General features: G+C 38.3%; 1 protein-coding gene across 4 annotated transcripts in view; it reads left to right on the forward strand.

Annotated features, from left to right (window-relative positions):
- Positions 1-1,281: 1,281 nt before the first annotated feature.
- Positions 1,282-18,677, forward strand: part of LOC122574404 (mucin-17) — a 50,776-nt gene continuing 33,380 nt past the window's right edge. For 3 of the 4 annotated variants that reach the window (XM_043741968.1, XM_043741964.1, XM_043741970.1), the window contains exons 1-2: positions 1,282-1,482; positions 3,274-3,638. The gene's annotated coding sequence lies outside the window, so the exon portion shown is untranslated. Of the gene's footprint in view, positions 1,483-3,202; positions 3,639-18,677 lie in introns of all 4 variants that reach the window. The other variant, XM_043741965.1, reaches the window with a different exon arrangement.

Below are 18,677 nucleotides of genomic sequence, written 5' to 3' on the forward strand. Positions count from 1 at the left end.
AGAACGACGCGATGATAACACGGTGAATCGTACGAGTGTTTCAAAATTACACGTTAAGACAACCGTGATCCGAAAGAAAGTTTGGTCATGAAAGGATACATTTAGTGTGTGAAAATTTATTTCCTTATAATGAAAATTGCACGACAGAGAGTGATTAAATTACGTCCGTGATGTGGCACGTAATTAATAAACGGGACGCATAAAAATATGCTTTTACTTAATTTAAGTAGCTGTCCCTAGCAGAAGGTGGGACTCATTAATTTTTTGTTGCACCTACCTTTATCTTTTGTTACTTCTAAAAATTAATTTCTACGACTATTTGAATTTTTCAAAAGTCAAGCAGAAAGAATGTATTATAAAAAATATATATATTATATATTTTATAATAATTAATATATCATACATGTATATTGTGTATATATTCATGTATATATATATATATTAAGTTCAGACGAATATATTATAAATTTGGTGATTAAACTTACCAAGAAGACTTAAGAGAACACTCTCCAGAGATTTATTCATGCTGGCACACCAAGGCATTGCACATCACACATACAGCAGCAATAGAACATTCCAGTGACTGCCGATAATTATATCGAAATCCACACGGTTCATTGTAAACCTTTAGAAAAGAATGCACAGTGGAATTTTGGTTATCCGAGATCTGTTTAACCGAGGTTTCGTATTATTCGAGTCCATTTTTTCCGAAAGTAACATTCCGAAAGTTAATATAAGGAGTACGAAAGTGTATATAGCAAGGTATTGTCAAGGCAATCAAACTTTCAATCAATTAAATAACTAATCAAACTTAAATATCTGTACAAACGATCCGAATGCTTTTTACAGATTTCTTGCACGACTTATTATTCGAGTTTTCGATTATTCGAGATATGTTCGGCCCATATCAATCGTTCGATAATCGAGACACCGCTGTAATCGATCGTACTCGAGAATTGGGAACATTTAACAAAGGAAATAAACAAGAAAGAAAAACTTTGGTAATAATCGATATGGAAGTTTCTATTTAGTATATTAGATCTCATACGGCCTATTAAATTATGATCTATTAATCGCAATATGTATACATAATTCAGAAAGTACTATTATCCTTAACAGTGGCATCACGGGCTCGCGATCGGCAAGCGACCGCTCGACGCGTCGTTGCGCATGCGCGGACGCATACCTACGCAGGAATCCGTGGCACTGATTGGTAGACGGCGCGACACTCCGAAACAGCAAGGGTACGTGCACGACTCGCGTAGTCAGTCTCGCGCCGAGCGTCTTATAGTGCGCATTGTTGAGGTTTAATATCGTTCGCGCTTCGAACCAGTGAATTTGAAAACTTCCGCCAACTACGAAATCAACTACGATATTAACGTGTGCACATGACAGACGACCAGTGACGGTTCTTGCGTAGAGCAGACGAAAGTCAACAGATCGTTAATTCGTTTGCATCCAACAAGCACAGACGTTTCGAAGGTTAGCTTATTATCTGTTTTTACGAAGGAATTGTGACAAAAGCCTCATTGTGCAACCTAACCCAAATCGCGAGCATTGTTTTTTTTCGGTCAGCAGCGTGTTGATTATCGATGTCTCTCGGTTTTCACGTTGCGTCGACCTCCGTCTATGGATTTCGGATATGCGTCACGATTGTTTCTTATTATTTCAGGAATGTTTACTATGATCTTTCTCTCTCTCTCTCCCTCTCTTTCTTTCTCTCTGATATACCTAGAATTTTCGAAAAGTATTTCTTTCGATTATTTCAGGATTCTCTACCGATGACGACTTTTATCGGTTCATAAAATCGTAGAAACATTTTAAAGATGTATTTTCTTTAATTTTCATCTGTTGCATTTGTTTGAGAATAGTTTGGTGATTGCCACAAGTATATTGCCACAGTATATCGGCTATTTCAGAAACTTACTATTATGTTTACAGAAGCAACGAAGGTAGTGATGTTATGATTGCCATAGCGTAATTACCACTATATGTCAATAATAATATTGCCGTACCGACGTATGCGATAGTGTATCACGATATTGTAGTAACAAGTCGTATTCCATATATCATGTTATAATAGTAGTAATTACTATATATATACATAAAATAAAGTAATATTATAAATAATAAAATAAAGTAATATTACAATGATATAGTAGCCTTTTTAGAACATTTTAAGTGTCGTATCGATATCGAAGTTAGCAAGCATAGCAAGTTTTTAAGAATTCTTTTCAATTTTCGCTTTCTAACGAAAAAAATTCTTCGCGCTGTTAGTGGCTATTCTCTCATCAACGAAACTTTTTCTCTCTTTTAGCTACTTATATATGCACTTGTTAGTCTGAAATCCAACGTTTGGCTATGTACTCGGACGAGTGTATGATTAACAATCAGCCGTGCAATTCTGTTCCATTCAGTCGATAATTGCGATACATTTTGATAATTAAACCGTTTGTCCGTCGATCTGTTACCGACGTTTTCCTGCTTGCAAATCTATTTGTTAGAGTATCGATTTCTATGTGATCTCGTTCGATGAACACGCGTATCGAGGAAAGAAACGCTTGCCTCGATACCACGCTATAGCTATCGAAGTAAGAAATTCACAGATTTAAATAATCAAGCAACAAGTTCCCTCGACAGAAAACTTTCCTCCTCGATAAGCGTTCACTCGGTAATCGCTGACTAATAATGTTGAACAAAGAAAGAAACTGCTATGACAATGGCGTGCGAAGGATATATACTATCGGTCAAATATATTCGATATCGATCACGATCGATTCTCTCCAGTCGTAAGAAATAATCGATCGATCGGATCGAAAATTTCGGTCGATTAATGGTTAAAGTTGTTTGATATATTAGAAAGGATTCGGTAAACCGATAAGCAACCTTGACCAATATCTGTATACGTAATAAACTGCTTCAGCTAATTACCAAATAGCTCTAAATGTTTCTTGGAAGCAGAATTTTTCGGTAAACAAGTAACGTTTGTTATGGTTTGTAATGATGCAAAGAAATACTTTTGTGTAAACTTTCCTGTATTTCATTGTAATTAAAAAAGTTGGCGTATAGGTGTAATTACGTGTCAGTAAAACAGGTATATCGTCTTTTTATTAACATATTTACTTATTTTCTCCATAATTTTCATATTCCGCATCGGTTCACGTTTAACCTCGCGAGTATATACCTTCTTTGTCTTCTGTAGCTACGTTGGTCGTCGGTTGTGTGTCATACCGTTCGATGCAAATGAATTAAAGAGACGGAACGATTTCGTAGATCGGCAACGGAAGAACATTAGGAGGAGAGACAACGTAAATGGCGAGAGAACGCGTCGCCATGGGTACCGTGTGTTGTGGCTCGCGGGTGTAGAGTGCGAACCCCGTAATCGAAGGGAAGAGACAAAACTGAGGGACAGAGATCACGTGATAGAGGAAGAAAGGGGAAAGAGTGAAAGGCACGGGAGAAAAAGAAGGAAGATATAGAACGCGTGGACAAGCGTGACCGGCCAAGACTTCGAAAGGCTACTCTCTCGTGGCCGTCACGTCGAGGAGAGGGCAGCGAGAGCCGGGCAGAGAAAGAGGGAGAATAATGCGGACTCGTTGCTTCCGCCTTCATCAGCAGCACGTTCAGATCTGCTCGTAGTAAGTACAGAAAAATCAGTATCCTTCGCGTATCTGACAATGCGTCCTTGAGGCTACAGATCTCTATGCAAATACAAATTTTTATGACCACGATTAAACAAATGACACGACCAGACTGTAGATGGCTATTTTACAATGGCTACAAAAGGTATTAGATCGTCTGAAAAGTTTCTTCCGTTTTATAAGGAAATAATGGATGCACAACATTTTCCGTTTTATATTATCTTATCGAATTACTTATGATTCATTTTGTTCCATCAAAATAAAGATTACAACGTTCGACAGATTAGGTTTCATGTTTGTATACAGATGCATCGTTATGAAAGACGGGTCTGTAAAAGAAAGACACTTTTCGGACAACCTAATACTTGCTCACCATTGTACTTACTGTAACATTTTCATACAGTCTGTCTCACTAATACTCGGACATTTTTTTAAACTATAGAATAACGTTTTTTTTAGAATTGGATCGAACAATGAGTCTTTCTTGAGAAGTTAGGAGGATTGATTTACTGGATGACGCGTAAAGAAACTCCGGGAACGTTGCAATTGGTCGGAATGACGAAAACTGAAATTTTATTTCTTCCAACTACTCTTCGATCCAAATCTACTAAAGAGAAAATTGCGAAAAGTAAATTTGAACGACATTGCAAATTCCTCTCGAATACTTAATTCACGGTTTATTATACGCATGCAAACAACGTGAATACAGTATCGGTAAACAGAGTGATTAAAGTTTAAGGGTCTCTCGTTAGACTCGCTTCGCCGAGTCCCGACCAGGTATCCAAGAAACCGTTCGACTTGATCTCTGGTGGTGTATATATCGAGTCAAAATGGTTCCTTGGACGAAATAAAAGTTAAATAATAATGGTGCGAACCACGAGAGCAATTAACCACAAAGTTAATCGCGAGTATCTGTCGTAAAAAGAGAACTGGATGCATGTAAATGATCCCGATATATTCAAGAATGTTTCCAGTTGGTTGTAGTCGGTCAATAGAAAGTACAATACAGGCCGTGACAATTCGCTATAAACCGTTACGTTTCTATCTGCATATCTTCTTTGTGATCGATAGGTCGTATTAATGCTCTAGAGCTCATAGAACTCCATAGTGTCTCTAGAGTGGCTTTTCGCATTTCATTTTTTATTTCTTTGGTACAAGTTTATACTTTAGTTGTTGGTAGTTGTAGCGTTGAAATATGCGAGGTGTTCAACTTGTAGCAGCACTTTAATCGAGAATAGTGCGAAGGTACGACAGTATTCTCTGCATAATTTCTAGCGTCTTAGCCTGAGTAGTGAATTTATGTGAGCAAGGAAAGAGATCAAAGTTCCATTATTTTTTTTATATTTTATATACAATTCTCGATGCATTATTTTTGTTAGTCTGGGTATTCGGACGGAATTTAAAGTCAATTCGTGGCGTTGTCACGGAATAATGTCCAATTTTCAGATTCAAAGGACTGTGAAAAGGCAGCTAAAAGGAGAAGAATCCTCTTTATTGAAATTCTGTATGAAGAGAGTCGTCAAATTAACGTAATTGGATTATTTCAAGTTCATGCCTTGAATGGCGCGTTAGGAAAACGTGAAAAACGAGGCTTTATCAAAGCAGCAATTTTCTTTGATGAAACTCGACCTGCTCCGCTCGAGTGCCACGTACGAGAGGAAAAGAAAATACAAAAAGTCTTTTATAGAGTTGCTACTTCTAAAGAAGAATTTTGATTATAAATTACTGCGTCTCTAAATGTCTCGTTTATTTAATTAATATAGAGGCACAGAATATAGAAAGAAACGTTTAAATTACTTGTAACGTCTGTATTACGACGAGCGCATTTATTTTAATCGTACGATTTTTTTTTTTTTTTTAATTAATTTACATTCTAAAAATTATTTCAAGATACTTCGAAACTCGGACTTAAAATGATCGTTACCGGTTTTGCCATGGGCATTACGCGAAACGTTTTGTAGCGTTTTCTCGCAGTTTGCATTCAAAGGTAACGCGATTAAAGCGATCCAGGACTTTAGCGACCTTTTAATTTTTCAAGAAATGAAACTCTCGCGAATCCTTAGGATACAATTGAAATTTTAGAGTCATAAATTTCATTATGAAACATTAATCCGAAGGCGAGTTGGCTTGATTAAGTCGGTAGCATTCCACAGATAGCGAGCCACAAGGTTCCGACACTTCGTCACGATATTTTATTCGAGAGACGTTTGTGTCATCCGATCTATTTTCGAAAAATTGTCGCAATACTCGCGTAAAATTCCTAGTTTTATAAAACATTGCAGACTTTACATTTGTGTCGAATTTTATTCGAATATTACGCCGATATTCGGAGGAACGGACCAAAGATTTTGAATATTTGTTTCGATTCCAATGACGCGTGTACCTGAACTTCAATTCTCGTGCAACGAAAACATGGAATCGCGTTCGTTTTGCATAGATAGTTTGTGTTCGTCGTGGAGTTGCATGTGAACGATCGGACATGGATTGGCGAGCGTGTAAATGACGTTAGAAAGTTGCGAAAGAAGCAGCTGACTCATCCGCTTTTTCTCATCGTTGCGGAACGATTCCGTGGCCGTACACGTATGTATACATTATATATGCAACACTCAATGAGAAAATATAGGGGAAGTCTATCGTGTTGGCAACTGCATCGAAAGCGATAGCGTGGTCAAAAGTTTTCGACCGTGCTTTAAACTCTTAGCGATCGTCGTAAACGCGGAGATTAATAGTATGGCGATTAAACGTCGTTAACATGTGATGATCTTATCGTGGCTGGGTTGTTTCAACTAGAAGCTTAATGCAGGCTGTTGTTTCGTGATGGATTGAGTAGAAATACTTGCAAAAAAGAGTGAACTTATGTGTGAGCGTATTATGAGCGAAGAATGAATTTATAATACTTTAATGGAATTTTAATGGCATTTTAATGGAATTAAAATATTATAAATTGCGGAGTTTCCTGAAATTTCGAGGAATATTCCTTCAAGGATTTCGATATTATACTAATGGAGATTTTGTTGGACGATACTTATTGTTAAGTCATAAATAATTGAACTTGCGCCTCACGAATGACATAAAATATTCGCGAGCGATATCTTCTCAAAAGATTTTCGTTTATTCCCGCCCTCATATCGATAATATTTTCGAAAAGTAGCATTATGTAGATGTTGTAAATATTAAGTAGTTAAACATAGATTTGCATATTTAAACCAAAGAGTTTCCAGCTGAAATTTTAATATAATCCAAGGGAACGTACTATTCGTATTTAACTTTTCGATTGTTTCTTAATATTTGTTGAATATTTCCAAGCCTTTGAAGTTCCGTATCTTCGTCATCGTCGAAATCCTTCTTCTAACCTTCGTTTATCGTTATCAGATAGAATAGCTTTATCGCTGATACAAAACTGTCAGCTGTTTAATGCATGAAATCCTCCGCTCGCTTTCTGCACAAACATCGCGAAAAATCGAATTTAAATAATTTACGCTTCTGCTTATTACATTATATGAATCGTATCTGATAGGCAAAGATTGTTTTTACGCCTTTCATTATCCTCGTTATAATTCCTGTTACTTGCTTCCTTAATTCTAAACCTAATAGCATCGTAAAATCGAATCTTTACGTTTACTTGTAACGCCTTTACGAGCGATATTAGCAGTTAAGCATCTGTCGGAATGTTTTATTAACTGATATTGCCTGTACAAACAATTAATCGCGATAACGACAGGAAAGAAAAGGAATACCTTGATAAGCTCTGTTCGATTCTGAGTCATACACACGTGGTAGCATGTAAATTGCTCGATAATAAACGACATATCGAGTTAAGATAAATTATTGCACTGTAAAATATAAATTGCGAACTGTAAATTACAATTCTAAATTGTTCCCCCGTTGATAAACATTTTAGAATATGAATCATCAAAGGTATTAATCGTTTCAATTCTATAACTATGAGCTTACGAATATATAGAATACAGATAATAACGCAGTAATATAATTTAATATCTTTTGTGTTATAAATAGTATAGTATAGTATTTTGTGTTGCTTGCAATATACTCGAATATTGTTCATTCGAGGACGATTCGAGATTTAAGTCGCAGAGATTGTCATATTAATTCTTGTCTCGTGGATGCTGCTCGTGGTACTCGTCGACCGGACCGAAAAGTTACGGTATCTGGATATGTGTTGGTGCGTATACGTAGCAGGAAAGTTAAATTTATGCAGTTACACACGGAAAGTCCCGTTTTAATCTCTGCTGATAAATATCTTCGGCTTAGTCCAGCGAATACAAGATTTCGACTCGCCGGCAACGTTTACTTCTTTCTCCTGCTTGGTCCTCTACCATCCTTCAGTATGTGTGTGCATATATTCCAGTGTATGGATCTAAAAGCAAAATGGTATCTGTAGGAAGTGGATGAAAAATGCAGTTGGCAGGTGGAATATTGGATTCCTATAATTCGTAGTTTTCAAGGAACTGCATTTGTCATAGCGCGGATGTTTACTCATTTATCGGAAATTAAAAATTTTTATTCGGGCAAGCATAATGCAACGTATTTCCTATTTTTTAAAAATCATAATTTTCAAGTAACATCACGTTATTTTTAGAAATACTTCTTAGCATAGGCGCAATGACCGATCAAAGATTCATTAAGCCGATATGTTTGAGAAAATCCTGTGGTTTATAAAAGAAGTAGAGACGAGTCATTTCGAAGCAATGTATGGAATGCATTCTTCGTCGTCCTTCGCGATCCTTTTGTTCAATTTCTCCATTATATCCTAGCCATAAAATTATTCTACAGCGAGCATAACTACCATTGCACATTTCCCTCGTAGTAAATAAAAAGATAATTCAGGAAACTAGCGATAAACGTACAAAGTATTTTGTAAATTTGGAAAAAGTATATACATTCCACGAATCGTTTGTTTTATCCATTACCTTGTCTCTATCTCATTTATTAGTTAATACCGATTGATCGTTATTTCAATAATAACGACTCTTTTAATACCAAACAGCATATAAATTCAAGTATCAAAATCATATAATAAAATAATATTTTCCTGTACTAATATGATATAAATGTAGTATATTCTCAGTGGGTTTCTAGTAGCAGACTCTCCCATGCCATAATTCTACTTGTCTGAGGATAGCAACAAATTAGAAAAATTGCCGTCTGGCTTGTACGTGGTCTTCTTTTCTCCTCGACGATGTCCCTTCTCTTTCATTCTTTTCCCTGGCTGGTGCCTCCGGCTGGTGCGTGTTTCCGCCGTATTTTCTCTGACATACCTCTGCGTACACACGCTCCCACGTCACGCGTGACACTCTCAATGACCCACGCAACACACGAGGCCCGTGCGATCATAATGTTTCATTTCTGATCCTGCAAGTTACTCGGTTCTCTCCTGATCGTTGATTCGCCACGATAGTCGAAAGTCGTCGCATCGAACGAAACCCGTTAACCCATTAAACCGCGCACCAGTTAACCAGTCGCTTAGATTACTTATCTCTCGAAGATAATTTTTTGAAAAGCTTCTTTACATAGGAATCCACTTTATTTCTTGTTTTTAAAGAAAGATTATTTGCCAGAACTTGGAAAAGATTCCACGGTTGAAAGCAGCCTCACCTACTGGTCGTATAATTAAATATTTTGAGAACGGTCTCGCTGCTGAGCAGCAGTTAAAGATAGTGGACACACTCTGAATCATCGTACCATTAATTCTCATGTTTTTCTTCTGTATCGCGAAGAAACACAGGTTAAAATTGTCTCTTTTCATTCTCCAGTTATTCGATTTCCTTCATCAGCCAGTGCCGTGACATCGGCACCACTATACTTAATTTGTTTACCACATAGTAATTCTTTTCACTTAACTCCAATTAAACCTTGTACAACGTATACGTACGTCTACGAGACATCGTCGCACATATTCTGTTCCGGTCAAACTCGATTTCGAATCTATCAAAGTTAGCAAGTGTTTCGGATTTGTAGTTGGTGGTAAGCACCGGATGTGTACCACCGCAAGTCAAACGATTTAATCAATTTCAGAATTGGAATCCCTGACGAACACGACTCGCCAGTGCGAACAATCCATCGTTGTAACCGGCGAGGTTTCCCATATCTGCTTGCCGTGCCTCTAGAACCGTGGAAATCTCAATTTCACGGTGGAACTCGCACGTGTCTGATTATATAGGGTGCTTATTGCACGCGTATTCGATGAATTCTCATATCCGATTCTGCTAATAACGATAATAACCGTCACTAGTCGTATTCGCAAAAGTCTGTTCCAACGAATCTCCGCTGACAAGACAATACCAACATCGATTTCGCAACTGATACGGTACATATACCGTGGAAAATAGCAAATTGCGGTGCGTCGAGCACATTCAAACGCGACACGATAAAATCATTGGCCCGTCCCTCCCTTTGGCCTACTCGTATCGTTTCGATGAATAGCACCATCTTGGCGGACAAAGAGCAACGGGTAGTTGCAACTTGTGTAAGAGCATTAAATGTCAGGTCAAGAGACTGGCTCGCTTGGCCGGATTACGGTTTCAGTCCTTCTACGTATACTTTATTTCACCGCAGACGCTTTAGCGCACCTAGATCTTTGCCATTCTCTGCCGGAGTGCCGTTGCTTGCGCCCAACAATTCCGTACTGTCTCCCATTTAATTGAATTCTGTAGCTGTAGACTGGTACACGTCGGTATTTTCGTACAATCCAGCTTCGAAATGGTTTCAACTTCTCCGTAGAGTTTGTCAACTGGGATTGAAACGCGAGTTTCGAACCATCGAATTTGCCTTTAGCGTTTAGCAGCTATACGAATAGAGATGTTTGAAGAGACGTTGAAACAATCGAAGAGTCGATTATTGTTTCCTTTGTTGCATTCGAAGATCTCCATACACATCGATACGCTTTGTCCTTGATTGCTTTAGACAACATGTCTTGACAGTCTCTGCGAGATCTCTCTCGATCTTCGAAGATCTCGTGGTAGATCTCCGGTATAATTAGTGGTAGATAATAGCAGAGTCGAAGACGAACTTTGCCAGTGTTCCCGAGATTCGTTAAAATATTTCTCCGTTTTCGCGGATTCGCTGTGCTTCTAATTATTCCCAGGAGAGCGCTTATTCACGAAATCTCGTGATTACCAAGGTTCCAGAACGAACAATCGCCCCGGGGATTGTCCCTTTGGTTCGCATTTAACATTGCACGGTGTTACAATAGCACGCAAACAAACACATAACAAACCACGGCGCACCCAACTCTGACATTTTCCATCGAACACCCGCCGTGTAATCTCGCGCGTGTATTCCCTACTGTTTCTCAGGATCGCAGGTTCCGTTGCTTAACATTTTCATCCATTAAATGTTATCCGTGCGATTTTACGACCGGCGAACACTGTTGCGCAAATAGCAGCGAAATAAAGTTATAATCTCGCGACTCCAGTGAATGAACCTGTACTACCATTGCGATTTTCATTGGTATCCGCTTCATCGTTCTATTTTTCGCTGCTTCTTTACAATGAGAAAAAAGATACGATCGGTGTGAAAAATATTTGTATAGCGCTTAACTGTACCAAAACTATCGTAGCATGTAGTTTAGTAACGAAATTTTAACAATTAGAATTTGCAAGTCTCCGGAATAACGTTAAAAAAAAAGAAAAGAGAAACGCGATATCTATTCCTGTCGTGTAGATATCAATAAACATCTAGCAAATGGTAAAAATATGTGCGTGATAAGTATAATAAGTAGAGTTACCGCTTCGTTGGATAAAATGACACAGATATTTTCTAAATTGAGATTTTCTCTCATAGATATTAGGTAAGTTTTATTAGTTTCTTTTGCACAGAATTTAGATTACCATGGTAATGTAAGAATCTCGAGTTTACAGACCATTGGCATCATTTTTCCATATTATTTAGAACAGTGCCTTTCGCGTTACGTAACGTTCACAGTTTATACGACAGAGGAAGAATTAAGAGAACCATTATCCTCTTTATATTTAAGAGTCTATGTTCCATATATAGTATAGTCATTGTTATATCAAAAGCAATCAACGAAGTTGATTTCACCCTTCTTGCACTGCATTCACTTCCGAGAAGCGAGTCGCGATTTCTCGAAACGTAACGGCCGGGTGCTCGGTTCATCGGTGTCTTGAAGCTTACGAGATTCAACAACGAACTGAGGTGCAAACGTCACAACGGCCATGGTGATAAGATAAGGCCAACCGCGTCACAAAGCTGTTCAACACGTTCGCGGCTGATAGGATTTTTATCGTATGTTAACAAGTAATAATTCTTCCAAATTTTCTCAATGCTAATACGAAAGCATTCTGCATTCGCAATTTTCCAATTGTCAACTCGTCGATACGCGTATCCGATTTTTCATTGGCACCAATCTCTGGTTACCTTGATACGACAAATAGAATTAGCAAGTTTGCTCAACGTGACTTTCGTTCGAACAGTCCGTCGTACTACGTCCATGTTATTTCAAGGACTGTTTCATTTTCATCTTAATGGCAGATAGAAACATAGGTAAATGTAAAGACGATTCGGATTTAGAATGGCAACGATTGTTTTTTTAATCGATATAAGACATATTTTAACACGTATTTGTCCAAACTTTGCATAAACAGACGAGAGATAAAATTAATTGAAACTTTTTTTTCGTATCATTCCTATATGCAAGTTTTCTCGCGCGTTCATCGATATTATTTGATAATAAATATCTTGAGGTCAATATCGTCGAAAAATAACACGGAGATCGTGGAACGACATAATAAATCCATAAAAGAAATTGAAACAATCGTGTACGATAATTATATATAATTACGTATAATTATTCCCACAAACAGCAACACGATTATTATACAAACAACGCAGCAATACGAATGAAAATGGCTCATTGTGCCAAGAATCTGGGTAAAAAGTTTATTCAAGTATTTCACTCTCTCTTTCTCTCTCTCTCTCTCTCTCTCTCTCTCTCCGTAGAATCTTTCAGAAAGGTAATTGCGAAACTGCATCGAGTCCGGGAACAATTCCAGGATCGCTTCGTTTCGCTTTCCAATCCTAATAGAGGAAATGAACATCACTTATTAACAATAGAGTGGAGAGACGAGAGGCGTTGAAAACGAATTCGTAATCGGTGCCGGTTGCTCGCAGCTGCAAATCGCGCGAAGAACGCAAACGGCTGTTCAATTGAACTCTCGCTTTGTGAGGTTCGGTCAAGTTCCGTGGCACACATTACGTGCCTTGAATCCCGTGCACGTGTCCAGGAGAAACCGGAAGCGTCTATTTTCAATCGCGCGCGTCAACCACGTCCGGCAATTCGCTGTATCAGAGGCGCACAATTCGAAAACAGACTCCATCGTCGATTTACCGTGTGAATATCTATCAGCCTTTAACGCGATTACTTGTTCTCAATTCATCGAGTGACTCGAATGACTGCTACACCTTGAATCATCGATAGCGTAACCAGGTCGATCGTATCTCTTTGCTTATCGGATCCATCGATCTATTTTCATGTCCACATAGTAGGTCGTGATAAAGATCAGGTTTGACTATTTCTTATATATTAGGATCTTGTTTAAAATTACCTTCGGAAGATTGATTTCTTAATGGAAATTTTCCTATGTCGCTTCTAAGGTAAAAAGAATACGTTCGCGATGATTTATTTATTGAAATAACGAATTACTTCAATTAGCTTCTTATTTTCATTTTAGAAGCACCGTGGAGAAAATAGCGTTACGTTCTATGGAGAAAAGACAAGTGGGTAGATAGTTTAAGCAACTTTGTAATTTATGGTAAACCGCCGTAAACGATTTTCTGCAAGTTTTCTTCGCCGTTTAGTCGATATTTTATGAGTCATGACATAAACTTTTTTTTTCATTCCCCCTTTTTTCCCCCGGCAGGCAATTTCTATCAAGCGTCGAATTACCTACTTTTCTTCTTGCTTCGTCCGTTTCTCAATATCCGCCACTTTTAAAAACGGCATAAACTCTATTGACTCTAGCATTGGCGAAGATTAACCGCGAGTGAGATCCGAATATTTATGAAACAAGAAACAACCGCAAAATACACAGTTGCTAAAATATTCATCGAAATTGTATAGAGTTATATTTTTATTTCGTTATGAAAGTGTAATTACGCTTGAAGAATTTCTCAAAGAAAACTTGCAAGTGTATCAGCGAGCAACGTTATTTTTGATATTCGTGATAAAATTAACGCACTATCGTTATATCGATATTATTACTATCGTGTTTCACGTACAAAACGTAATTCGGATTTCGTACCAACGAAACCATAAAGTATCATATTCCATCATTTACTCAGTAAGAACATGATCGATATCGCGTTATCCAGGTTTTCCCAATGCATCATAAAAATGACCATTGCGTAACTCCGCTATACCGCAACTTCACAGTAGTTTTCGAAAAGAGGAAAAATCGAAAGAAAAAGATTATGTAAAACGAAGCGGAGTTGTTGAACAGTAAAGTCGTGAAAATTAATCGCATGCATGTAAATAGGAAGATTAACAATTTCAACTCCGCATGATAAATTGAGCGGTAATAAATGCAAATATGTAAATGGCCAGAATGAAGTGGGACGATCCGTTAAAAGCTTCTCTCCACTGCGCGCGACGGATAATAAGCCGAACGAAATGAAACCGTAGTTTCTTTCTATTGCGTCTAGTTATTTCATTCTGCATTCTATAACTCGGGATAATGGTAAATCTAAAATAACAGTTCAGTGTGTTCTACTGTGATTCGAACCCGGACCTTTCACTTCGTAGTATAGCTCGCGCTATTACTTTGCTCAATTAACCTATTTTGGCTGGAAAAATTGTACTCTTCGTGACTAACTTTTGAAACCTGATTGCTTTCTACAATTCGTACACCACCACCTGATATCACGGTTATTCATCCGGCAAACTTGCAATTTTCAAGTACAAAAATAAGACGCTAATAGGAAAGTTTATGAGGAATATTATAAAAACTTTGACTTGATCATTCGTTTGCAGATTTCTATTCGGAGAGAAATTATTAAACGATATTTATATAATTCTGCGAATCGGCTCATTTACCGCATGTAAATTTTCGAACAGAGTATACGTGTTTTCAGTTCGACGATATGCCTATACTTTGCGATAAAATACGCGCTCTGCGCTCGTCTACGCGTTCGTTTCGATCGATTCGTTCAACATTTGGATTAATTTTCCAAAGTCACGCAGATTGGCCGCATCATGCAGACTTTATCGCGACAATTCCGTGACTGGATATCGAATTGCCGATCGCCATTCCGTTTCTTCTTACCACAATTAAACCAGATAATCGTAATAACAAATAATAACGATACTCGTGATGCAATTGTTACGATAATGCGTCGATGTTCGCGTCTAATCGATCTTCTTATCAGTGTTTCTTTCTTCAGATATAACAGAGATATCGCGAAATCGTTATCGCAGTACGAAATATTAAAGGCTTTTCTATTTCGCTAAGATCCTCCGTTTAATTTCATAAATTTTTCAAGTTCTACGACGTTACGCTTTAGGATTTAGCGCAAATTTCGTGCTGTGTTCGCGATTCAAATTGGTTTCGTTGCACGATGCGGTCCGAACATTTCGCAACTTTGTAAATTTCGAGCTTCTATATCCTGAAGATTAATATAAACAGCAACTTGGTTGTTGAACGATTGGTCGATACATCAACTAGACACTGCGGTTCATCCAGAGCCGAGAACTTAGCTCTCAAGTGCAATGACCGAGTCAAGTTTGCATAAAAGGGCTTGAATTTTTCGATACAGCGGTCTTTCTTATGGTGTCCCGTGGTACTTAGTTTGTGTAATATATCTCCTATTCGAGTTTTCGAGTATCTACTAGCAAGGCAGTAACGCAAAATATGATGTAAATTATATTTTAACACCGTTCCGTTGCTCTGTCGCGTCTTATTATTCCATAATCCGATATTTATAAATTAAATTATTTATTTCGTCATATAATATCAATGGTACGACGATATAAAGCGACTTGCTTATCCATCGATCGTATTTTCTTATTCCGCGATCAGATACTTTCTTTATTATTCAAGTAATTTCTGTCTTTATGAAGATATTATTTCGCATTATCAAACAAGTAACTGTGTGAATAAATTTTTATAGAAGGATGTACATTTCAATGGTATAAAAGATATTTGCTCACAAAAGAAGGAAGATCATTTAAAACCATTTGAAAATTCATTGCGACACAATACGTACGACGTCGATCCATGTTTGACTGTAACAACACGCTTGTTTTTTTTATCACCAACAACGTGGAAATTTTATTCCGCATTGTTAATGCGTTACGAACGACTAATGTACACATTTGTTTGACACTGTTCTTGCAGCTGCTTGACAGGTTACCGTATAACGCGATTCCTCGTATTAGCTTTTAATCTGCGCAGAGATTTTTACATATCGCAACAATTGAATTACAGCTTCCGTGTTTTCGAACGCGTCAACATCTCCGATGCTTCCATTATTCTCCTTTGGCTGGTTTTGTTAAACGTTCGTTATGTAAAGCATAAATCATTCACGATCAAACTTTGATTACGTGATAAACACGTGACGCAATCAGTTACCGAGTTCGGATAAAAGTACTCTGCCACTCTGGACAAACAATTGAACGAAAGATACGAATCGTGAGCAGATACTTTACTTTTTACTTTTACTTTTTAAATTAACGCGTTTGTAAAAGGAAAAAAAAAATAAATGTAAAAATGTTAGGTTCCGTGTAGGCCGTAACTGATAAATAAAATTAAAATCCGGCAGCAAGTTAAAGCAGACACTTCGCATTGTCTACATAATGGATGCGCTGCTTCACATAATGCATGATTCATGCTTTTCAATCTTGTGTCGGTGACTGTGTAAAGAAGAAAACGAACCAATCACGTCCTAATAATATTTAAATGTCATTTTTTGATTCGTTGCATTTGTTAGTATCTTTTGGCGCATGAAAAATATCAAACATAAAATATTAGTTGGTAAGTTATTGAGCAAGCGAGCTGCAGTATCCGCACACTGGATACCAGTAGACGCGTTGTAAACTCGTGACACGCTACTTCGTGATACGGGTTTAATTTTCCCTCTGGGCCTAGTCTCCACGTTGACCTACACCACTACTTTGTCAACTTTAAGTGGCAAAGACGTTCAAAACCCCAGAAGGACTATCCACGTTCTGAGACACGTTTGTCGATACATTAGTCACCGGGGATATAAATGCGAGTTATAAACTCTTGATCGTATAACGTATACCATATATCGATTGTATAAAGTATAATAATATCAACTTGTGAATTCTTCTCGTAACGTAACGCCGTTAATTCTCTATCCGACGTGATTACAGACAGACGCAAGCGTCACTAAATCACTTGCATCAACCCTTTCGTGACCCAACCGAATCGTTGCAAGCTGAATCGGCAGGTTACACTAGCGGTCCGATCGATTATAATTTCCGCGTAATTAGCTTGTTCCGTTAATTAGCGCACCGGTCGAAAACAGTCGGAACAGTTTCTTGCCAGAGGTTAGCTGGCGCGAAACGCGCCGGCCTATAATTAGCAAGATTTATCAGCCGTGACAAATCTACGGGACGATTACGCGTTGCGATTAATCAGACGATTCTGGTAGCCGTGGAAATATTCGCGGAACGATTTCCACGGACTCGCGCCTCGTTACCTGGCCCGCTCCCAGACAACAATAACCACACGACCACCGTATGAATAATTCTCGGCGAGCGGATCGCGCCGTTTTGCAATTGGCCCCGCGCGACGTAATCTCACAGGCTTCTTCTGACACAATGCGTTCCCGGACCCTCGAACGGTATAACGTAACGTTTGCGAGTGTACGTGCGTTCAAGAAGGAGCGAAAGTGACGAGATTATGAATCGCGAGGGAAGAAACCTTAACAAAACGACCGTGAATGATTTTCGTACGTTGGGAACGTTGGGATCGATCGGGACGTAAGAGAAGTTGATTTCGAAGGTATAGCAGATGGCTCGGTTCGCGTTTTATAGAAAATCGATGAACAAAAATTGTCGAAAATGGGATATTTAATTCGTTACAGATCAATCTGTATTTTATTGTCCCTCTGAATTTATTAAAGCGGTAAGTCCCGAGTAAGCCGTCTCTTAACAAAAATACGTCTTTTGATTTAATTGGAAATCTTTGCTTCTATCGCTGACATCGTTTACCGTTCTCGCTTCTCGATCGAATCGATCTGCCGAGTTGGCGTACAGGAATCAGTCCAATGTGAATCTCTTGCGAATTTTCGTACCGTGAACTCGCAGTTTTGGATCGTTGACGACTTTGACAGGGAGCGAGCAAACGGGCGGGGCAAAACGAAACGTCGTCGTTCCACGACAAACAAACTAAAACAGCGTAATAGGACGTCATTGTTCGAAAAGGCGCGACAAGGCCGTGGTTCGTCATTGGATAATTGGACAGTGACAGTTGCACCCGCGGCAGATATTCGTATTCATAGCCACGCATGTTTCTCTGATGCAACGCTCTTCATGGAATAATGGCTCGAAACGATTTCGAACTGGAGCCACCAGCGCAACACTCACAACAACGCACTGCTTAGGTTTAAATAACGGGACAATTCGAAGATGAGCACGGATTTGTTCGCGGCAACGTCGATTCTGATCCGATATACATTCACAGATTGGCTTCAAATTTTATCAACGTGATCACGATAGCCGTCTTAATTGATGCAAATATTCGGGCCATCTGAAAGTGAGTAAAGAATGGACCGTTTATTTTAAAAATGGTACGAGCCAATTTTCCTTTGTTTCGAGATATTGAAACGTTCGCGTTTCCATCGATCGACACATCCCGATGAGGATGTCTACTTATATTTTTCGCGTGTAATTGATCTAAAATTTGTATAGAAAAATGTTAACGCGATGTTTTCAAATATTGGGAACAAATTTTTCGTCTCGCTCGACCGGTTGACGATAAATCTAGAATTTTATAGTCGCTCTCCTCCGTCGACGTTTTATACGAAATTGTATAC

Source organism: Bombus pyrosoma, linkage group LG13, assembly GCF_014825855.1.
Source record: "Bombus pyrosoma isolate SC7728 linkage group LG13, ASM1482585v1, whole genome shotgun sequence".
In the NCBI taxonomy this organism is placed as follows: Eukaryota; Metazoa; Arthropoda; class Insecta; order Hymenoptera; family Apidae; genus Bombus; species Bombus pyrosoma.